This window comes from Schistocerca nitens, chromosome 2 (genome assembly GCF_023898315.1).
Source record: "Schistocerca nitens isolate TAMUIC-IGC-003100 chromosome 2, iqSchNite1.1, whole genome shotgun sequence".
Classification (NCBI taxonomy): domain Eukaryota; kingdom Metazoa; phylum Arthropoda; class Insecta; order Orthoptera; family Acrididae; genus Schistocerca; species Schistocerca nitens.
In genome coordinates this window covers 190028457-190040747 of record NC_064615.1, presented here as the reverse complement: position 1 = coordinate 190040747, position 12291 = coordinate 190028457, and the positions used below count along the sequence as shown (strand labels likewise).

At 44.5% G+C, this 12291-nt stretch overlaps 1 non-coding gene across 1 annotated transcript; it reads right to left on the bottom strand.

Annotated features, from left to right (window-relative positions):
• Positions 1-11994: 11994 nt before the first annotated feature.
• On the bottom strand, positions 11995-12068 carry Trnat-agu (transfer RNA threonine (anticodon AGU)). Its single transcript has one exon. It is a non-coding gene; the product is annotated as a tRNA-Thr (tRNA).
• Positions 12069-12291: the final 223 nt, after the last annotated feature.

Genomic DNA, 12291 nt, shown 5'->3' with positions numbered 1-12291 from the left:
CAATCGTCGGAGACGTGTTTGGAGGCAAGTCGCTTGGTCAGGCTGAACGCCTTAGACACACTGTGCAGCGTGTGCAGCAAGGTGGAGATTCCCTGCTGGTTTGGGATGGCATTATGTGAGACCAACGTCACCGCTGGTGGTCATGGAAGGCGCTGTAACGGCTGCACAATAAGTTAATGCCATCCTCCGACCGGTAGTGCAACCATGTCGGTAGCATATTGGCGAGGCATTCGTCTTCATGGACGACAATTCGCGCCCCCATCGTGCACATTTTGTGAATGACCTCCTTCAAGATAACGACATCGCTCGACTAGAGTGGCCAGCATGTTCTCCAGACATGAACCCTATCGAACATGGCTGGGATAGATCGAAAATGGCTTTTTATGGGCGACGTGATCCACTAACCACTCTGAGGGATTTACGCCGAATCGCCGTTGAAGAATAGGACATTCTGGATCAACAGTGCCTTGATGAACTTGTGGATAGTGTGCCACGACGAATACAAGCATGCTTCAATGCAAGAGGACGTGCTACTGGGTATTAGAGATACCGGTGTGTACAGCAATCTGGACCACCACCTCTGAAGGTCTCGCTGTATGGTGGTACAACATGTAATGTGTGGATTTCATGAGCAATAAAGAGGGCGGAAATGATGTTTATGTTGACCTCTGTTCCAATTTTCTGTACAATTTCCGGAACTCTCGGAACTGAGGCGATGAAAAACTTTTTTTGATGTGTGTATATGCCACGTGTAACTTGGGTGAGACAGGCTTTATTACAGAAGCAAACAAATACACCAATGTACACAAAACACAGCACCCTTCCGGAAAATGTTTAAAAATGCACCCACCAACCCTCCTTTTTCGAGATACGTCCATGCATTTATACTCTGAACACGTGCATTTATACTCTGCGCACACGGCAGGTACGCATCCCAACATAAGTTCAGCAACTGTGAATCCGGCAAAACCATCATGAACTCCGTCGTTTTCAAAACCACCCGCAGAATGACTTCCCAAAACAGTGTGGCTAGTAGCACAGTGTGGCAAGAAACGTGTGTAAACCATAAAATCCTCATGCAAAAGTTAAGATACTCTGGGATACTAGGCACAAAAGTTTCATCGTTTTTACCTTACGTGCGCGGTGGAGAGCATAGTGAATCAGTTCTATGACAACCATGTAACAACTGGAACTACCAATTAGAATTTGAAGCAATCAGACATGGTGCAGCACAGGCTTATTTTATTTGATCCTTTGTTTTTTTCTGATACCCGTAAAGTATATTCCAACTGTACTGTCAGAAGATGAAAACCTTGCCCTTTTTGCAGATGACGTAAGTGTATGAATAAAAAGTAGTAACAGTCCACGTACTGCAAATGCAGCTAATGAAATATCTGAAAACATAAACATATGATTCAAGGCATATGGTTTATCATTAAAATTTGATATTACTTGGAACATACATCGAACTAAACATGCTACACTATGTGATCAAAAGTATTCGGACAACTCCAAAAACATACGTTTTTCATATTAGGTGTAGTGTGCTGCCCCTTACTGCCAGGTACTCCGTATCAGCGACCTCAGTAGTCATTAGACAGCGTGAGAGAGCAGAATGGGGCGCTCCTCGGAACTCACGGACTTCGAACGTGGGTAGGTGATTGGGTTTCACTTGTGTCATACATCTGCACGCGAGATTTCCGCACTCATAAACATCCCTAATTCCACTGTTTCCGAAGTGATAGTGGAGCGGAAACGTGAAGGGACACGTACAGCACAAAAGCGTACAGACCGGCCTCGTCTGTTGACTGACAGAGACCTCCGACAGTTGCAGAGGGTCGTAATGTGTAATAGACAGACATCTATCCAGACCATCAGACAGAAATTACAAACTGCGTCAGAATCCACTGCAAGTACTATGACAGTTAGGCGGGAGGTGAGAAAACTTGGATTTCATGGTCGACGACTGCTCATAAGCCACAAATCACGCCGGTAAATGCCAAACGACGCCTCGTGTGGTGTAAGGGGCGTAGACATTGGACGACTGAACAGTGGAAAAACGTTGTGTGGAGTGTCAAATCACAGTGTGGCGATCAGAAGGCAGGGTGTGGGTATGGCGAATGCCCGGTGAACGTCATCTGCCAGTGTGTGTAGTACCGACAGTAAAATTCGGAGGCAGTGGTGTTATGGTGTGGTCGTGTTTTCCATGGAGGAGGCTTGCACCTCTTGTTGTTTTGCGTGGCACTATCACAGTAAAGACCTACACTGACGTTTTAAGCACCTCCTTTCTTCCTACAGTTGCAGAGCAAGTCGGGTATGGAGACTGCATCTTTCAACACGGTCGAGCAGCTGTTCATAATGCACGGCCTTTGCGGAGTGGTTAGACGACAACAACATCCCTGTAATGGACTGGCCTGCACAGAATCCTGACCTGAATCCTATAGAACACATCTGGGATGTTTTGGAACGCCGGCTTCGAGCCACGCTTCACCGACCGACATCGATACCTCTCTCAGTGCAGCACTCCGTGAAGAATGGGCTGCCATTCCCCAAGAAACCTTCCAGTACGTGATTCAACGTATGATTGCGAGAGTGGAAGCTGTCATCAAGGCTAAGGGTGGGCCAACACCATAGTGAATTCCAAGATTACCGATGGATGGCGCCGACAGCTGTGGCCGAGCGGTTCTAGGCTTTACAGTCTGGAACCGCGCGACCGCTACGGTCGCAGGTTCAAAACCTGCCTCGGGTATGAATGTGTGTAATGTCCTTAGTTAGGTTTAAGTAGTTCTACGTTCTAGGGGACTGATGACCTCAGGAGTTAAGTCCCATAGTGCTCAGAGCCATTTTCGATGGAGGACGCCACGAACTTCTAAGTCGTTTTCAGCCAGGTGTCCGGATACTTTTGATCACATGTTGTATGTCAGTTGCGCGCAGTTCCCCTTGCGACGTTCGCTCGGAAACTAGTTGAGAAGGATTGTAGCTTCCACCAGAAGCAATTCCTGGAGGGTTTGAAACCGATTGCCATTGGAAAGGCGTGACGCATGTTTTCGGACCCTGTCTGTTAGGATCTTCTTACGATCACTGCTCTTAAGTGGTCTTACATGCCTGCGAGGGGTCCGTCATTACTTGAGATACGTTGAAGAGTCATCGTTGACACATTAATATTTCGGGCAGCGAAACGATTAGGAAGTCATCTATCCGGCATAAGTCGTGGAGATTCAGACGATTCCTGTGGTACACCCTAGCGAGATATAGCAGCCCGAGTAAGGCTTTCATTTCCTCTGTGTCTGTCTGTTGAGTGCCTCTTGAACGAGAATAATTATCTTGTATTGTAAGATTGAATTTGTTTGTATTTTCTTCAATACGTGGAATCATTGTGTCACAGATGAGGCATTTTCATGAATCTAGAACGATAGTCACGTTTTTCGCAGGTCCGGTTACTCCGGGCAGATGAAGTAAAATATTTTGTTTACCTCGTCTTTGCCTGTTCCTTGGCTTTTTTTGCCATGACTAAACCTCGATTATTTTATATTTTTCCTTTGAACAGCTTGAAACGTCGATTTGGTGCTGTCATCTTCGTCGTCTTCTGATCTGGACTGAGCACTCAGTTCCGTACCAGAATCTCCATCTCTTTCCGATATGTGCTGTTCTTCATCAGTGTCACTGCCCTCTATAAAACTGCTGTCCTTATCATCCCCATCATCGGTATCACGCAGAATTGCATTTATCACGGCTTCAAAATCCAAAGGATTGTTTAAATTATACATCTCTCTGTCCCCCGAAGTACCTAAGAAATAAATATGAAACGAAACTGAATAAATAAAATGATGCAAGCGTTGAAGGTCGCGCTTATCTAAGACATACAATTTAGTTTAATTTCATTGTCGATTCGAGACACATGTAAATTCACCAAGTACACTACTTTAAATTACTAATAAACAATAAAAATTTAACAATAAACAGTAGAAAATGAACAATTAAAAACTTAGACAGAGGGTAGCACGTATTCCTCAGATACGAACCACGTGCTACTACTCTACTGGCCATTAAAATTGCTACACCGCGAAGATGACGTGCTACAGACGCGAAATTTAACCGACAGGAAGAAGATGCTGTGATATGCTATTGATTAGCTTTTCAGAGCATTCACACAAGGTTGGCGCCAGTAGCGACACCTACAACGTGCTGACATTAGGAAAGTTTCCAACCGATTTCTCATACACAAACAGCAGTTGACCGGCGTTGCCTGGTGAAACGTTGTTGTGATGCCTCGTGTAAGGAGGAGAAATGCGTACCATCACGTTTCCGACTTCGATAATAGTCGGATTGTAGCCTATAGCGATTGAGGTTTATCGTATCGCGACATTGCTGCTCGCGTTGGTCGAGATCCAATGACTGTTAGCAGAATATGGAATCGGTGGGTTCAAGAGGCTAATACGGAACGCCGTGCTGGATCCCAACGGCCTCGTATCACTAGCAGTCGAGATGACAGGCATCTTATCCGCATGGCTGTAACGGATCGTGCAGCTACGTCTCGATCCCTGAGTCAACAGATGAGGACGTTTGCGAGACAACAACCATCTGCACGGACAGTTCGACGACGTTTGCAGCAGCATGGAGACCGTGGCTGCGGTTGCCCTTGACGCTGCATCACAGACAGGAGCGCCTGCGATGGTGTAATCAACGACGAACCTGGGTGCACGAATGACAAAACGTCATTTTTTCGGATGAATCCAGGTTCTGTTTACAGCATCATGATGGTCGCATCCGTGTTTGGCGACATCGCGGCGAACGCACATGGGAAGCGTATATTCGTCATCGCCATACTGGCGTATCACCCGGCGTGATGGTATGGGATGCCATTGGTTACACGTCTCGGTCACCTCTTGTTCGCATTGACGGCACTTAGAATAGTGGACGTTACGACCCGTGGCTCTACCCTTCATTCGATCCCTGCGAAACCCTACATTTCAGCAGGATAATGCACGACCGCATGTTGCAGGTGCTGTACGGGCCTTTCTGGGTACAGAAAATGTTCGACTGCTGCCCTGGTCAGCACATTCTCCAGATCTCTCACCAATTGAAAACATCTGGTCAATGGTGGTCGAGCAACTGGCTCGTCACAATACGCCAGTCACTACTCTTGATAAACTGTGGTATCGTGTTGAAGCTGCATGGGCAGCTGTACCTGTACACGCCATCCAAGCTCTGTTTGTCTCAACGCTCAGGCGTATCAAGGCCGTTATTACGGCCAGAGGTGGTTTGTCTGGGTACTGATTTCTCAGGGTATATGCACCCAAATTCCGTGAAAATGTAATCACATGTCAGTTCTAGTATAATATATTTGTCCAATGAATACGCGTTTATCATCTGCATTTCTTCTTGGTGTAGCAATTTTAATGGCCAGTAGTGTAGCTTGCTGTTTACCGTAGCGGGCAGCGGCCAGTACTAAAGTAGGGTAGGGTCGAAAGAGGAGGCTAGAACAAATGGGGGAATTCCCTCCCTTTCGCTTTCCAAGAAAAGGAAACTGCGTATCTGACATACGCGCGCCTATCGGATGGTTAAAAATGGCCTTGAAGGGTTGACGATTCCTATCGGACGAGGATGTGCAGCAGTAGTTACAGACTTTTTCAGGAGCGGGATACGGTGTTTTACCGGACGGGTATCTTCAACTTCGTGAGATGGTTAGATGACTGCTTGATTAGCATACCGATTGTGGACTGTACGGCCTTCGAACGGAAACTTTCTGATGGCCCCCTATACTTCTGCCTTAAGAATGACAATATGATGGTGCAGGAATTAACATATTACTTACATAAGCAACATAGTCGAATAAAAACGACTCAATCATAAATATACGATTCATTTTTTCAGAATTACCGGGTGGTTATAATTAAACTTTCATTATTTAACAAGTTACAACACGGAAACTAATTACCGTACGAGGACCAAACTTGGTAGCATTAATGTCAAGTACATGGGGAAGAGGAATAATGCAGAATCAGTTCAGCTGAAACTCTTAATGTGCTACTACGGTACATCATGCCATTACATATCGGTACCATTACTGCTACAAAAGGCACTCAACACGGCGCCCATCAGTGTCCAGAAGAGTGTGAAAGCGCAGGATTGCATTTTGCACAGCATAACGAAGTATGTCCTTAGGTACGCTGGCTACCTCTCTTGAAATGCTGTGCTTCAGATCAGCACATATATGAATGTTCCCCTGGTAAACCCTGTCCCTCAGGTAGCCCCACAACCAGAAATAACAGGGAGTGAGATCAGGTGATCGTGCCGGTCAAGCATTTGGAAAAGATCGGCTGATAATTCGATCGTATCTAAATGTGTTTCGGAGAAGCAGGTGAACTTCACGAGCGATGTGCGGTGGCGCCCCATCTTGCATGAAAACTGTTGAGTTCAATGCTTCTCTCTCCTGTAGGGCGGGAATGACATGCTGGCGAAGCACATCGCTGTAACGCTGGACAGTCACACTGCACATCTTTGGTCCTTGAGTGCCAACCTGTTTCAAGAAAGAATGGGCCAATGATGAAAGAAGCCACACCATACGGTAACACGTTCACCATCCAGAGGAACTTCATACACAGCGATTGGAGGTGAAGGCCCCCACACTCGGCAATTCTGTGTTCACCTCACCTGTCAAAGAAAAATGAGCTTCGTCTGTTCACAGGATGGTCCAGGGCCAGCCCTCCTCAACTTCAATCCTTGCGAGAAAGTGGAAAGAGAAGTCAGGTTTTCAGAAATTACTGCAACCAGTCGCCTTTTATGTAGATGTATTTTATTTAACCATGACCGGTTTCGAGCTGCCTAGCAACTCATCATCAGATGGTGTATACATTTAGTGCTTTTTTGTACCCATTGTGTGGGTGGTTGAGTATCTGTGGCTAGACAGAAACGAGAACAAATAATCGCTACATGTGGTACAGTAACACGAAATATTTACAGCATAATTTATGTTTAACGTATAAGAGCAAATAATCACTACATGTGGTACAGTTACATGAAATATTTACAGTTTAATTTACGTTTTGAGGTGTTACTTACAAATAAATCTTTTTGCAGGTATATATATCTCTTTTAGGACGTATTTTTGAAACCATTGTGTCTTGTTTTTCACAATTTCACAAGTTAAAACTTTCACTAGATGTATATTACTTTTATAAGGCACTGTTGGAAACATATATCTCGAAGTCAACACGTCGTCGTACGTCCTGTGGTGCAAGCTGCTGTATGATATGGATCTTGTATGGGTACCATTTGAGAATGGTTCGAAGCACCTTATGTACAGTGGACCACGGGATGTTCAACTGTCGTGACACAACACGCGCACTGCCTGACGATCGGGAATTGCGCGCAGCGTTGTCTGCCGTAGCAACTGCGATTTCATCAACCACCTGTGCTGCAACCGTTCGTCGGCCTCTTCCCAGAGCGACGTCCAGTTCAGTTGATTTGAACTTCATCATGCTCCGCACAGCAGGAGGAGAAAGAGGACCTTCCGTAATCATTTCAGCCAGCGATATTCTCGAAGTACAGCTGCAGGATTACTGTTTTGATAACAGAGCTTCGCCAATAATGTCCTGCTCCTTTTGTCTAAGCTCATGTTGACACGTCAACAAGTGCACTGCGACTGGTCAGGTGTGTGAGACTATGAATCACGACTGATTACGGTACCTGGTGGCCATAGTTGGAACTGGACGGTGGCGCATGGAAATCATGCACCCCATACTCTGTACATTAGTGCTAAAAAGTATGGCACTCGTACGGTAATCAGTTTCCGTGTTATAACGTGTTAAATAGGGAAAGCTTAATTATAATCACCAGGTATTTGTCGAATATACTCTCCACCATCAAACTGATATGCAAGATGATAGTCCATTAAGCATCGGCAAACATATCCTCATTCTTATGTTCTCTTAAAAGCAAATCTAAATAAAGAACCTGAGCTTTGACGACTGTTTCTAACTTCGTTAATTAAACTTTTCGGAAACAAGAGGCATATAGACAGTCGCTTTTCCCTCGCTCTATTTGCGAGTGGAAAAGGAAAGGAAATGAGTAGTAGTGGTACAGGGTACCCTCCGCCACGCACCGTACCGTGGCTTGCGGAATATCGATGTAGATGTACGTGCACCCTGTCATAAAACAGCATCTGTGAAGCAATGCTTTGTTAACAATAACATTTCTGAAACAGACTGGCCTGCCCAGAATGATCTGTTCGTTTTGGTGATATGGAAACAAGAGGAGAACGAAGAAAAACTGACCGCCTAGCTCATATACGAGTTATTTTTGAAGAATTCGTTGTTAACTGCCAAAAATGCTATTCACTTGGTTAAAAATGTCACAAACGATGAAAAACTCGAGGCTTTTCGAGGTAGATGCGGTTTCGTACAACATATGCCAAAAAAAAAAAAAACAAGCAAGTATGGCATAAAAATTTACTCTTTGATTGCGTCTCGGCTATATCATAATATAATATGGAAACATACGCTGGAACCCAACCAGTAGGTCCATTCAGTGCAAGCAATAAACCATTCAACTTTGTAAAAAGGTTAGGAGCACCCATTTTCTACAGTGGGAGAAATATCATGACCGATAATTGGTTTACGGTTTACGTTTTGGTGAAGGAATTGGCATCAAAAACGAATTTCATATGGTGGCACGTTGCGTAAAAATAAGCCTCAGATTCCTCCAGAATTCACAGCGACCAGAAATCGAGATCTCCACCCAAGTCTGTTTGGTTTTCGCCAAGAGGCAACACTTGTTTCATACGTGCCAAAAAAATACAAGAATATTTTGTTGGTATGCAGCGTCCACAACGATGGAAAAATCGACGAAGGAACTGGCGATCTCAAGAAACCAGAAATTATAAATTTTTACACTCACACAAAAGGAAGCATTGACACTGTCGACAAACTTTGTGGGTCTTTCAACGTTGCGAGAAACATAAAGCGATGGCCTCTGGTGACTTTTTTTCGATGATGAACGTTGCCGCCATAAATTCATTTATTCATTTATTATCTGGAAAGGAAACACCAGCAATAATTTCAAGAGAAGAAAATGTCTCAGATATCTTTCGAACGAACTTGTGCAATAAAGTAACTGGAGACCTCTGTACAAAAGTTTTAAATGTATCGCACACTGAAGATGAACACAACAGCAACAAGGAAGAGGAGAAGAAGATCAGTCTCAGGAGCCTCTGAAGAAAAGACGTGGGCCATGTTTAGTTAGTAAGAAAGCGAGAATCACCAGTTCCAAATACGAAATATGTGGACAGTTTATTTGTTTACAGCATTCAAGAAATGTTTGCAATGATTGTATTTCAGCTTCTAAATAACCACCCGTTTCAAATGTGAGACACATAGACTGTATGTTTTGTTTACATCATCCAAGAAATGTTTTCGTTGATTTTATTTCAACTTCCAAATAACTTTAGTATATTGAGAAACCAAAATTTCATGCATAATCCTGTATAAATTTGACATTCGTACGTGGAAAGTAAGTATCACTACGTCGAGAAGTTGTGGGAAGAAAATGTGTGTTTTGAAACATAACTTTATTGTTAAATAAATGTTTTTACCATGCTTTTGTTTGTATGACCCATGAAAAATACCTAACATTACTTTTATGATAAAAATTTAATGTTTAAGAAGACATAAAGTTTATTAACAACAAGTGGTATCTGTGAGATAAGCACCCCAACCTTGTTCGACTAGAAGGCGCGCATATCGGAAGGTTAGGGGATCGAAGGCGTGATAATCGCTTGGGGAGAGACCTGGAATCAAAGAAAACCATCATAACGACCGGGAGAGCGGTGTGCTGACCACATGCCCCTCCCATCCGCATCTCAACTGAGGATGACACGGCGGTCTGACGGTCCAGATGGGCCACTTGTGGCCTGAAGACGGAGTGCTGCTGCTGAGAGACCAGGAATATAGGACGCTTGTTCGAGTTGGCGTAACTAGTTCTGCGTAATGGATGAGGCTGGCTTCCCAGGTCGACCGGCGTCTAGTCGAATCGCGACCAGCATAGAAGTTGGCGCACCATTTCACAACAGTCATTTTCGACAGACATGACGCTCTGTACACATTCTTCATTCTCCGACCGATGTCTACCGGTGTTTGTCTTTCGGCTGCCAAGAAAAGAATAACAGAACGCTGGTAGTGTTTGGACGCATTTGGTAATAACCTCGCCATAGTTCACGTTTCCGCATTTACCGCGCACACGTCAGAAAGACACGAATGTCACTCTAATCCCTTGTTTGAATGTCGGTGCTTATACACCGCATCGGAGTCGCGCCACGTTGCATATACGAGGGTCACTCCAAATGAAATGCACACAATTTTTGTAAAAATACTGTTTTCATTCTGCATGTGTGAAAGTTTTACAGTGTGTAGGTACATCCTTCCCCCTTGTTTTCAAACTCAGATCAACCTGTTCCCGTGAGTGGCGCCGTCACAGAATGTCTTCAAGATGGCTGCTACACTTGACGTTCGTCAGAAGCAACGTACTGTCATAGAATTCCTGTGCTGTGAGAACGAGACAGTGGGAAACAGTGGAGGTTGAAAAAGGTGAATGGAGATGCTGCTGTCGATCGCAGTACAGTTAGTCGGTGGGCAAGCAGGTTACATGATGAAAGTTGGCAAGGTAATGTTGAGGATTGTCGTCGCAGCGGCAGGCCTCGTACTGCACACACTCCAGACAATGTACAGAGAGTTAACGAATTGGTGACTGCTGACAGGCGCATCACAGTGAAAGAATTGTCACGCTACGTTGGGATAGGGGAAGGAAGTGTCTGCAGAATACTGAAAGTGTTGGCGTTAAAAAAGGTTTGCGCCAGGTGGGTTCCCAGGATGTTGACAGTGGATCACAAAGAAACAAGGAAAACGGTATGCAGCGAACTTTTGGAACAGTACGAGAATGGTGGAGATGAATTTCTTGAAAGAATAGTGACAGGTGATGAAACATAGCTCCATAATTTTTCACCAGAGACCAAGAGGCAATCAATGGAGTGGCATCATGCAAATTCACTCAAGAAAAAAAAAAAAAAAATTCAAAACCACACCTTCTGCTGGAAAAGTTATGGCTACGGTGTTTTTCGATTCCGGACGACTCTTGCTTGTGGAAATCATGCCAAGTGGAACCACCCTACATTCTGATGCATATGTAACGACAATGAAGAAACTTCAAGCTCGACTGAGTCGTGTTCAACCACATCGGCAAAAGCAGGATGTTTTGCTGCTGCACTACAATGCACGGCCACATGTCAGTCAAAAAACCACGGAAGCGATCACAAAACTCGGATGGACAACACTGAAACACCCGCCTTACAGCTGTGACCTGGCTCCATGTGACTATCATCTCTTTGGGAAACTGAAAGACTTTCTTTGTGAAACAAGGTTTGAAGATGATGACTCCCTTGTGAACGCTGTCAAACAGTGGCTCCAACAGGAAGGTCCAGAATTTTACCGTGCGGATAGGTGCTGGTTCCAAGATGGCGTAAGGCAGTTGAGAAGGATGGAAATTATGTGGAGAAATGAAAATATTGTTCCTAAACTTTCAAACATGTAGAATAAAACATGGATTAAAAAAAATAGTGTGCATTTCTTTTGGAGTGACCCTCGTATGTTGCGGCAACGCCTTCATACGGGAACTTCTTGAGTGCTCCTTTACGTAAAATATCCTGTTAAGAAGGGCCACCTTTTTCCTTGTCCATTTCCAAATTTTGACTTGACTGCGACATTCAACGAAGCGCCGACACCAGGTGATCAAAAAGCAGTGGAGCCTGAAACTAACAGAAGAAAGACGGAAAAAATGTGTTCGATAAATCGATTCGACGTATAGGTACATGTAAAACGGAAATTTAACAGCAAGTCATTTATGATATTTCGGAATTGAATATCATGTGCAGTGACACAGTAGATCGTTATTTTGAAGTTCAGTGCGAATAACACCATGTAACAGTAAGAGAAAAAATGTGCGAGGCACCGGAGGGATTCGAACCCTCGATCTCCTGTTTACTAGACAGGCGCTTTAACCAACTAAGCCACGGCGCCCGGCGGTCACAAACATGGAAGCAGGCAGAAACCACAGCCAGGATCCCGCAGTAGGGTCTGCATGTGTGCGGCTGGTGTGACAACAACACTTGCGTGCCGAATACGGTACACGCAGGCACATGCTTTCTCCCAAGAATTATTTCAGAACGACGCCGACATTTCGTACATTTGGTGCACGTAAAACAATGGAAAATCCAGGATGCAATAATGTCAGTGTTATGAA